The sequence below is a fragment of the Rutidosis leptorrhynchoides genome, chromosome 6 (assembly GCF_046630445.1).
Source record: "Rutidosis leptorrhynchoides isolate AG116_Rl617_1_P2 chromosome 6, CSIRO_AGI_Rlap_v1, whole genome shotgun sequence".
Taxonomy (NCBI): domain Eukaryota; kingdom Viridiplantae; phylum Streptophyta; class Magnoliopsida; order Asterales; family Asteraceae; genus Rutidosis; species Rutidosis leptorrhynchoides.
Genome location: NC_092338.1, coordinates 439263884 through 439276475, shown reverse-complemented (window position 1 = coordinate 439276475; position 12592 = coordinate 439263884). Strand labels below are relative to the sequence as shown.

At 30.4% G+C, this 12592-nt stretch overlaps 1 pseudogene; it reads right to left on the bottom strand.

The window, feature by feature from the left end:
• Positions 1-4836: 4836 nt before the first annotated feature.
• On the bottom strand, positions 4837-5334 carry LOC139855310 (universal stress protein PHOS32-like; annotated as a pseudogene).
• Between the last annotated feature and the right edge of the window lie 7258 nt (positions 5335-12592).

The following is a 12592-nucleotide window of genomic DNA, read 5'->3' as shown; positions in this document are numbered from 1 at the left end:
TGTACAAAAGAATTTTCATTACAGTCTTTATGAAAATATCTGTATGTATATTTTCTTCGGATGTAATTCGGATTTAATGAGTTAATATCATATTAAGCTCATTTGATTTTTGGCTTGAATTAGAAATGAATAATCTCTAAGACATTAGAGATTACATAATCTTCGCGGAGTATTTCCCTAATGAAATCAATACTTCATTATTTATTCTTATTGATATTCCTTGGTAAAGGATGTTGTTGCTCGTGGAATTCTTGCGAAATTTGCAAGGTACAAATGATATTTTCTGGAAAGTTTCGAGTATATCGAAAACGAAAATGTAAAATCAATTATGTAATTGAATAATATACTTGATTTATTATGAAATGAAATTCATTGAATTGAAATAGAGATTGTAGTTAACGATGATTAAGTTGCTAACGAAGAATGTACATCATAGCATATTAGTAATATGAATTAACCGAGTAGTTAAATTCCATACATAATAGCTTAGTACAGAAAGATTTATTATGGTTTAAAAACTTATATATATAAGATATACATATAAATTCTTCAGAGGGAATGAGTTAATATTTCAAAACTCGTTGATACAAATATACGCGTTGTTGACTTGTAATAATATCCACGGTGCTTTCTTGAACTGACGGAGTTTGTGATGTTAGAGATGCTGACGATTCTAACGATGTTTACAGCACTGATTGTGTTGGTGAAGCTAAGGGTACTGATGATGCTGTTGGTAGAACAAGTCTAGCTTGTACATCATACACCATTCTGATCAGGGTTTATAATTTATCTGATTTATGGTTAGAACTGGGATAAATAATCTCTAGACTTTAGAAATTACATAATCGCCGTAGAATGTTTCTCCGACGAAGTTTTGAATTAATACTTCATCATTTGTTGTTGTTGATACTCCTTGGTATCTATGGTGTGTATGATGTTGATATCCGAGGTACAAATTGTGATATTGAGGCGTGTGATGCGGATGTGGTTGTTGGTGGTGGTAATGATCCTGTTGGTGTTGATGATGATGGTACTGGGTTATGCTGCTGGTGCCGCTGCTGATGTTTGTAACCTTCGCACCATATTCTCCAAAGCCACTACCCGAGCACGAAGCTCGTTGACTTCTTCTATTATACCGGGATGATCGGTGGTTCGGACGATCGGGTAAATAAGATCTGAAATTTGAGATAGTATATAGTCATGATGAGAAACTCTAGAAATGAGAGAGAAAATGGTATTACGAACAGGTTCACCGGTAAGTGCTTCAGGTTCTTCGCCAAGAGGAAAATTTGGTGGATGGAAAGGATCACCTTCTTCTTCTCTCCAATGATTAAGTAGGCTACGAACTCATCCCCAATTCATCCAGAATTGATGATGGCTAATTGGTTGATCCATTCCGGTTACGCTGTTTCCGGAGCTTGAGTGGAAATCCATATCGGAATAGCTGTCGGCATTTGAGGAATTCGAACTAGATGCGGAATTCATCTTACACGGTTTGGATAAAGGATTTTTGATATGAAATAATTTTTGGATATCGGATGATATTCTAATTACATAGAATACTTATATAGAACAAGGAATTCGCAAATTACAGAGGAACTTTCGAAAGCTGTCAGGAAAAGTTTATAGTAACAGATATGCTAAGATATGAATTTTGTCTATACACTATCTATGCAATCAATGCAGTAAAACGTGTCTCGACTAGAAATGATAAGCAGGTAATTTCCAACAAGAAATAATAAGTAAAACTTATGACATGCAGACACAGTCGAAGTCCAGACTTACGAATGCATCCTAACATCTATCAGTTAGACACATTAATGCAAGACCTGATTCACTAAGACCAATGCTCTGATACCAACTGTGACGATCGCTCCAAATCCATATGGACGAACACGTCATTCATTGATTTCATTGCGAGGTATTTGACCTCTATATGATACGTTTGGTAAACATTGCATTCTTTTGAAAAGGCACACCATAAATGTATATTTAAATCAAAGGTATTCGACATCTGATGATTTCTACATATAGACAATCACCGTATATAATAGTTTACAATAGTACTTTCGTTGACAATGCAGTCAAAATAAGGTACATGGTGATGATTTGGTGAATGCAACGTTTTCTTGAAAAATATGCCATGTAAGACTCCATACACATAGCTTGTATATCATAATGGCAAACAGCGGAAGACTTTTAGGGAACCTGAGAATAAACATGCTAACAAGTGTCAACACAAAGGTTGGTGAGTTCATAGTTTGTATGTTTCGCATAATCTGTATATAAACATGGATCACAAGATTTCAGTTGTTTCATCCAGAAACGTTTATCAAAATGTTCTACGAAATTGAGCACCCTGGTAACTAAACTTAACGTATATATAATTTGTACCCTTTGTATAATCATCTTAATAATACACGCAAACCAACGTGTACGCTTCTCAAATAGCATACGTCCGTTAAAAGGCTAGTGCTCTAGCTCGGACGGGGATATCAAGCCCTATGGATCCATATACTACTACTCGCGCCCACCAGTTCTTATAACCGGCAGTTACTAGTTACCAAAGCTAAGGGATTTTCAGTTCAAACTCGGTGTAGAATTAAGTATGTACTTGTATCCATTGCGTTTAAAATAAATTGCATGTATTCTCAGCCCAAAAATATATATTGCAAAAGCAATTAAAAAGGGAGCAAATGAAACTCACGCATATAATTATTGTAAAATAGTTAATAAAGCATTTGCATGTATTCTCAGCCCAAAAATGTAAAGGGTAAAAGGGATCATATGAAACTCACCTTAGCAGCACATAAAGTTGTTCATCGTAATGTGACCAAAACTCGGAATATCAAATAATCGTAGATCTCAACCTAGAGAACATATGTTGGTCAATAAATGTCTATCAAGCTAGGTCAGGTCATAGTGTATCACAATCCTAATGCTCGAGATCGACATACAAAAGTTATCCAAAGTCGTTTCAAAAAGTCAATTTTGACAATAGTTCAATAAAACGAGATGTACCTTGTATAAGGATTCATTTACTCGGTTGGTAATATTCAAAAATCCATTTTATCAATCTCGTAAACAAGTTGTTTAAATCTTAATTGTAGATTCAAAAGCAATTTCAATTAACGTCAGTCATAATTCAGTTGATCATATCTTTTAATTCGTTCATCGAAACTATTCGATATCTAAATAAAAAGTTATTGATTTTTCGTTAGCTTTCCAAAAACATGCATATTATATACCTTTTACCAGTAATATATGTATTTAATTCATGATTCATTATAAACTGTTTAACGACGAAATTTAGCATACTAGCATGTATAAATATATAAACTCGAGCACTAGACATGGATACACTATTAATTTATAAAAGATAAAATATAAATGCTTACGTATCAGTATTGAGATTCAATATTTCAGAAAAGTACGTAGACGCAACAGAGATGATAAACACTAGGTTTGATTCATAAATATACCCCCGAATATTACCCATAACCTCCTTGGCAATAACCCATAATTTCCTTAGCTCTATCCCGCTCGTAAAACTCATTTTTAAAATGACACGCTCATGACCTCGTCGTAGTATTTTATGTATATATACTACTAATAATAATATTAGGATTAATATTAATATTAATCTTAATAATAATAATAATAATAATAATAATAATAATAATAATAATAATAATAATATAAATTATAAGTTACAGAGAAAAGAAAAAGAAATGTGGAAGTGTGTGAGAGTGTCGAGCAAACTGGCCAATTTATAGTATCTTTCTGAATCCTGACTGCCATGCGATCGCATGGGTTTTATGCCTATTTCTCATGCGATCGCATGGCCCCAAAATCCAGCTCACAAATTTTTGTTGTTTTATTTGTCGACATAATTAATAATAATATATATAATATATATAATTTAAATAATTAATTATATATTATATTAAATTCATGTGCATAGTTGACTTGTAATTTTTGTTCCGATAAGTCGTATGTCGTCACTCGACTTACGTCCCGGTTCCGGTTTTTCGAACGTCCTTTCGTACGCTGAGAAAACTTGCATTTTACGTTTTGGGATACGTACCTTTGTCAAAATATAGCCTTAAATTATCCCTAAACTATATCACTCGAAATATAATTTATACATTTGAGTGTTTTGGTCATTTACTTCTATAAATCATTGTCTCGTTATTTATTATTATAATAATATTTATCAAACGTTTCATAACCAAGTTAATATCTATTCTCAATATTTATAAACACGTTTTAAAATACATATAGCAAGTTATTCATATAATTAATTCTTAACAATTAATATTCTAATTATTGTATGTGTCCAAATTACGTTATTTAAACAAACACTTTATCATTTATTCCGAATACCGTTAAAAAGGAATAATTTCTCAAATCAGTGTGGTCCTCACAACAGAGACCCGTAACAATATCATAATCATTAAGAGACTTAATAAATATCTTTTCATTCAATCGTTTGGCATAATCTTTTACTCCGTAGTTAAATATATCAATCAGATAATCAAACCAATAAGGTTAATGCACAGTATCGTTTTCATAACACTTTGTTACGTTTTCAAGTTATAGTATATGTATCTATTTACATATAATTGTTCGTGCATCATCGTGAATAAACGAAGGGTAATTGAATATTTCAAAAGTTTGAGATTTAACTTCATAGACTTTGTTTATCGTGTCGGAAACGTTAATCATACAAGATTAAGTTTAAATTTGGCCAGAAATTTCTGGGTCATCACAATACCAGACTTCTTCGCACTATTGTCTCTGTCAAACCCTCATGAGACAAACACAAAGAGGAACTCAATAATCGCTAACACTTTCAAAATCTCCCTTTCCCTTTAACTTTCGCTTTAAAGCACCAAATCCTCTATTTCCCAATATCATTACACTAAATCCACTACTTCCCAATATCATTACATAAAATCCTTGCCTCTCAACCTCCAAACAAAGTCGCTCTTTCAAATCATGATCCTTAACGATAGATAATTTGAACTGTTATTCGCTTCAACTAATGGCTCAGATAGCATGTTAGCTTTTGCATTTGTGTGTGTATCAAAATCAGCTTCTAGCTTTTGTCCTGTTTATTTTCGAGGGTTAGCTTTAGCCTCCATTGTGTGGTCTCAATCGACACCGTATAAGATTGAGGTGAGTTGGATGTGAAGAAGAATGACTGTGTCACCGAGTCTTAAAGTTGTTTTGAATGGCCCATTGAACGGCAAACGCACTATCGTCGTTGACTACGATGGCAATAATACGTTGGGCATTTGCAGTGGGGGTACGATGAAATGTCCCGTTCATATCGATTATAAACGTTTCATATTAGTTGATTTCCTTGCGAGGTATTGACCTCTATATGAGACGTTTTTCAAAGACTGCATTCGTTTTTAAAACAAACCATAACCTTTATTTTATCGTTAAAGGTTTTAAAATCATGACGTAGATTATCCAGTAATGATAATCTAAAAGATAACATTTTTCACACGACCATTACATAATGGTTTACAATAATATTACACATCGATTTAAATCTCCGAATGCAGTTTTTAAACAATATATTACAAGCATGCTGACTCCAATTCTTGTCCTTAATTAACATGCAATAGCAGAAGCTCTTAATAATCACCTGAGAATAAACATGATTAAAAACGTCAACAAAAATGTTGGTGAGTTATATGTTTAACCTATATATATCAAATTGTAATAATAGACCACAAGATTTCATTTTTCATAAACATCCATCTCATATTAGGCATTTCGCATAAACTGCATAGAGATAAAAATCATTCATATGGTGAACACCTGGTAACCGACATTAACAGAACGCGTCTAGAATATCCCCATCATTCCGGGACTCTCATCGGACATGATAAAATCAAAGTACTAAATCATCCGTAACCTGGATGGGGTTTGTTAGGCCCAATAGATCTATCTTTAGGATTCACGTCAATTAGGGTTTTTGTTCCCTAATTCTTAGATTACCAGACTAAAAAGGGTGATATTCGGTAATAATAATTCAACCATAGAATGTAGTTTCGCATACTTGTGTCTATTTTGTAAAACATTTATAAAACTGCATGTATTCTCATCCCAAAATATTAGATTTTAAAAGTGGGACTATAACTCACTTTCACAGATTCTTAATTCGTTGAGAATTAGACTTGGGCACTGATCGATTCACGAACCTATAACAAATATATACATATATATCAAAGTATGATTGAAATATATTCATAATATGTTTTATTACGTTTTAACGATTTAAGTTTGTTAAGTTAGCAGTCCAACGTTAGTAATCTACAACTAGTTGTCCACAGTTATATGTACAGAATTAAATCAATATTTATTATCTCGAATCAATCCACGACCCAGTGTATACAAGTCTCAGGCTAGATCACAACTCAAAGTATATATATTATTTTAGAATCAACCTCAACCCTGTATAGCTAACTCGAACATTACTGCATATAGAGTGTCTATGGTTGTTCCTAAATAATATATATAGATGGGTCGATATGATATGTCAAAACATTGTATACGTGTCTATGGTATTCCAAGATTACATAATATATGTTAGAATACATGTATAATACAATATAAGTTAGTTAAATTATGATTTGTATAGATTTGTTACAAATTTCACGTAGCTACAACAAGTAAAAATATTTCAATTTTGTTTTACCCATAACTTCTTCGTTTTAAATCCGTTTTGAGTTATTCAAGTTGCTATGGTTTCATATTGAACTGAAATTTATGAATCTAAACAGAAAAAGTATAAGTTTATAGTCAGAAATATAAGTTACAAGTCATTTTTGTAAGAGGTAGTCATTTTAGTCGAAAGAACGACGTCTTGATGACCATTTTGAAAAACATACTTCCACTTTGAGTTTAACCATGATTTTTGGATATAGTTTCATGTTCATAAAAAAAATATTTTCCCAGAAGAACAACTTTTAAATCAAAGTTTATCATAGTTTTTAATTATCTAACCCAAAACAGCCCCCGGGTTCACTACGACGGCGTATGTCCGGTTTTACGGTGTTATTCGTGTTTCCAGGTTTTAAATCATTAAGTTAGCATATCATATAGATATAGAACATGTATTTAGTTGATTTTAAAAGTCAAGTTAGAAGGATTAACTTTGTTTGATAACAAGTTTAGAATTAACTAAACTATGTTCTAGTGATTACAAGTTATAATCTTCAAATAAGATAGTTTTATATATATGAATCGAATGATGTTATGAACATCATTACTATCTCAAGTTTAGTAGGTAAACCTACTAGAAGTGACAAGAAATGATCTAGCTTCAAAGGATCTTGGATGGCTTGAAAGTTCTTGAAGTAGAATCATGACACGAAAATAAGTTCAAGTAAGATTTCTACTCGAATTAAGATTGTTATATTTATAGAAATTGAATCAAAGTTTGAATATGAATTATACCTTGAATTAGAATGATAACCTACTGTAAATAACAGAGGTTTCTTGATCTTAGATAATTGGAATGGATTAGAAAGCTTGGAAATAAACTGCAAACTTTAAAGTGTTTATGAAGTGTTCTTGAGTAGTTATTTTGTATGTTGATCTAGGATAACTAGATTGAGCTAGATTATGAAGAAAATGATGAAGAACACTTAGAACAATAATAGAGGAATTGAGAGAGAGTAATTTGATGTATAAAAGTTGGAATGAAAATGTGTTTATGGTTGGTGAAGAAAAACGTGATCCTACCCTTGAATATAAGGTTCCATTAATTTATATTTTTGTTAGATATTTCATGCTAGTTGCCAAATGATGGTTTTCACATATTTAGGTGACTCATTAAGGCTGCTAAGAGCTGATCATTGAAGTGTATATACCAATAGTATATACATTTAGAAGTTGTGTATTGTACGAGTACGAATACGGATTGAATACGAGTAAAAAGAGTCACTGTAGCAAATAGTGTTTTACTGTAGCAAATAGTGTTTTACTGTAGCAAATAGTGTTTTAGTTGTACATATTTGATTTAATTGTATTTCTTATATATATATATATATATATATATATATATATATATATATATATATATATATATATATATATATATATATAAAATAAAAACTTACATCATAAAAAAAAAACGATTATATAATTATCACAAGTTATGACGTTCGTGAATCATCAGGCAAACAGGGTGGTCAATTGTCTACATAAACTCATTTCAATTAATCAAGTCTTAACAAGTTTGATTGCTTAACATGTTGGAAACATTTATTCATGTAAATATTAATCTCATATAATATATAATCATGGAAAAGTTCGGGTCACTACAGTACCTACCTGTAACGACCCGGAAATTTCTGATCAAATTTAAACCCTAATCTCTATATGTTTCCGACACGATAAGCAAAAACCCTAATGTTGTGTCTAGAAAGTTTGAGATCTATATTCGGATGATCAGTTACCCTTTGACTAGGCCTGACGATTCACGAACAATTTTGTGTAAATAGATATGTATGAATATATATGATTGTTAATTTGTGAAATATTAACAACACATTAAACGGTATGATTAATATACTAGGAAATCTATTTTACGATTTATAAACGTTAGCAGAATATTAAAATTTACATAAGTAATTATTTTTTTATACAAAATTGTTGAAGTAATATTATTACTTTTACTATATTATTAAAATACATAACAATATTAATAATATGATGACATAAATATAAAATTTGACATATACATATTGTTATATTATTATTATCATATTAATACTATTATAACTAATAATAGTATTAATACTAATGGCATTAGTGTTATAAATCTTATGATTATCATTATCAGAAATATTATTTGTTATTTATAAAATTTCTATTAATATAATCAGTGTTATTAATATACTGAATTATTAGTTATTGATTATTAAATACTAGAATTAAGAATATTATTAGTATTATTATTAATTATTATTAATATAACATTTTAAGTTTTATAGTTATTATTATTAATAATTTAATTAATTATATCTTTATTATTATTAAGATCATTAATATTATTATTGTTATTATAGTATTATTTGTATTATACATTTATTATTAACAAGGTTAATAATATTATATTTATAAACATGTTTATTATTATTAATTATTCTGAAAAAAAGAAAAGAAAAGAAAAGACAGATAAAAACACGTTTATATATATCCCCTCAGTCTCTTTTTCTTTATATCTGTTTCTTTTTACTCTTCTTTCTAATATATCTGTACACATGTGAGCTAAGGTCGACTGAATCCAAAACATTAACAATCATCCATCAATTCTTATCACTGCACAAATCACTCTAATCACATACATAAATTTCGTGTTCTGTAAATCCAAATCAACGAAGCAGATTTTTGTTTTTTTTTAAAAAAACCGTCGGAGTTCTTGAACAATTTTAGCCAAAACTCGATTTTCATGTGTTTTACAAAATCCTTAAATGCAATCATGTTAGGAAACCCTTGTTCAAACTATATGTAAGTGTTCAAGCTTCAATTCCTTTTCTTGAATTCTAATTCTGAAGTTAAAGTTTATAAATCAAAAAGTCAAAAATTGGTTCTTTGATGAAATTCGAATTATTTGTTTTAATTGAAGTCAAATTGATAATTTATAATGATTATAGGAACTATTTGTAACACAATCTATGTTATGATCTTTTTCTGAAACGATCTAGAACTCGAAAACAATTTTTTTTTTATTTTGTGCATTCGTCGAGCAGCAGCAGCAGCTCCTGCTGCCTTTTTATTTTATTTTTTTTTATATATATTTTCTGTAATCCAAACCATTATATCTGAATTCTTCTGTTTATTTTAAGCATTCAAAATTTGCTTGTTGTTAAGATAAATGACGGATCTGTTATGGAATTATGAAGGAGATGATTATACTTATAACACGTACAGGTTTAAGTATATTTGAGTTGAGGTTTAATCAGAAAAACAGTTATGGTGTATTGGTTAGAGGGTGGTGTTGATGACCGGGAGGTTGTGAGTTCGAGCCCCACCGTGGGCAAAATATTTTTTTTATGGAACTTAATAAAGGTATAATTTTTTTTTTTAAAATTATTAATTGTCATTCTTAATATCATTATCATTATTCATATTCTAATTAATGTAATTATTAATAAATATCAATTTTTACAAAGTATTATAACTATTATTAAAATTACTATCAAACAATAAGTATTAAATTTATTATCATTATCATTAGGATTATGATTAGTATTACTATCATTATGTGATATCAATATAAACAAATAAAATTTATATTACTGTTATTAATATTATTTTACAAAATAAATATTATGTATACATAAAACTATACTTATGAATGTTACTATATATAAGTGTGTATTAATTATATTAAAATTTTATATGAATATTCATAAATAACCAATTAGGTATTTTTTTAAATATATATATATATATATATATATATATATATATATATATATATATATATATATATATATATATATATATATATATATATATATATATGTATAATAAATAAAAATTATTTTCAAATGTATAAACATATATAAATTTAATATATAATATATTAATTTGTAATCCATGAAACTGTTTGATTCCGAGTAAATGTTAATATATATTTAAATGACATAGGTTCGTGAATCGAAGGCCAACCTTATAAGTTACCAATGGTGTTAGATGTATTTTTACTACAAAATACATTAGGTGAGTATATAGTCCCTTTTAAACTCTAAATATTTTTGGGCTGAGAATACATGCGCTATTTTTATAAATGATTTACGTTATGGACACAAGTGATCAAAAATATATTCTACGTTGAGTTGTACCACTGGCATACTTCCCTGTAGCTTGGTAACTACTATTTACAGCGGTATTGTAAACGCGAATCCTGTTGATAGATCTATCGGGCCTGACAACCCCAACCGGACTGGACGACCAGTATTCAACGGTTGCACAGTACTTCGTTTCGTGACTACACTTGGTACAGTGTAGTAAGATTTCATAATAAAGGGAATATGCGACGTGATTAAATGTTAAGTATGGTTACCAAGTGCTCAACCACTTAGAATATTTTTATTAAAAGGTTTAAATATGAAATCTTGTGGTCCATAGTTATAACGCTGCTAGCATTAAACCTATATATCTCACCAACTTTATGTTGACATTTTAAAGCATGTTATTCTCAGGTACGAATTAAGTCTTCCGCTGTGCATTTGCTCATACTAAAGACATTACTTGGAGTCGATCACCGCAATGGGACCAACTGTTGAAGACTACGTCCGGGAGGATTAGTTTCGGATTCTTACAGTTGGTATCAGAGCGTTGGTCTTAGCGAACCAGGTCTCCCATTAGTGTGTCTAGCTGGTAGACGTTAGGATACATTAGTGAGTCTGGACTTTGACCGTGTCTGCCTGTCAAAAGTTTTGCTTATCATATCTTGTCGGAAAACATCTACTTATCATCCTTAGGGAATTTCCTGCTTATCATTCTTAAGTCTAGACACGTCTTGCTGCAATTAGTGCATCGATAGTGTATAGACAAAAATCATATCTTAGTGTACCTGATAATTCATATCTTAACGCATCTGTAGACTTGCCTGACATATGCTGTAAATTCATCCGTAGTCTACAAAATCTTTAGTATTATATACATAGATATTCTATGAAACTAGAATATCATATTATATTCGAAAATCATTTCACATCGAAGATCTCTTCCATCCACCAAATTGCCCTTTTCAACCTGAAGCGCTTACCGGCGAATCTGTTCGAGAAACCATTTTCTCTCCCCTTAATCTGAGTATTTCATCACCATTACATACTATCCCGTATTTCGAATTTTATTCATTCGCTCGCTTCAACCGGCAATCATCCCGTAGTACTAGAAGAAGTTAACGAACTACGCGCTCGTGTGACGACTTTGGAGAACCTGGTGCGAAGGTTACGAACACCAGCAGCATAATCAGTACCACCATCATCGACGTCGACAGTACCCAAGGAATATTTAAAATTCACATTAACAAGTTACACTGTACATTCTTCGAATCTGATTCAACGATCATTTACTATACTACTTACAACTACCGATATACGTATCCGTTCACCACAGAATAACCATTTCTATTCAAATTTCATATTTGGATTTTGACCTATCAGAATCCAACAAGTGGCATAACGAAGAAAAACATTGGACAAAAATAAAAAGTGTTAGAAACAAACGAATTAATTAATTGAAATATTGTTAGGATTCCACGCTAACTGTTCCGGCTAACTGTTCCCCAGCTAACTGATTAACATTTAATTTATCGCAATTTACATTCTCGCAATCTACATTCTCGCAATTTTATTTATCGTCATTTAATTTCTGTCATTTATTTTACGCAATTTATTTAACGTCATTCTGTTATTTACGCATTCTAAATATCGGGACAAGTATACAATGTTTTGACATATCATATCGACCCATCTATATATATATATAGTTTGAGTTGTGATCGAGTCTGAGACATGTACACGGGTCACGATACGTATTAATTCGAATATTA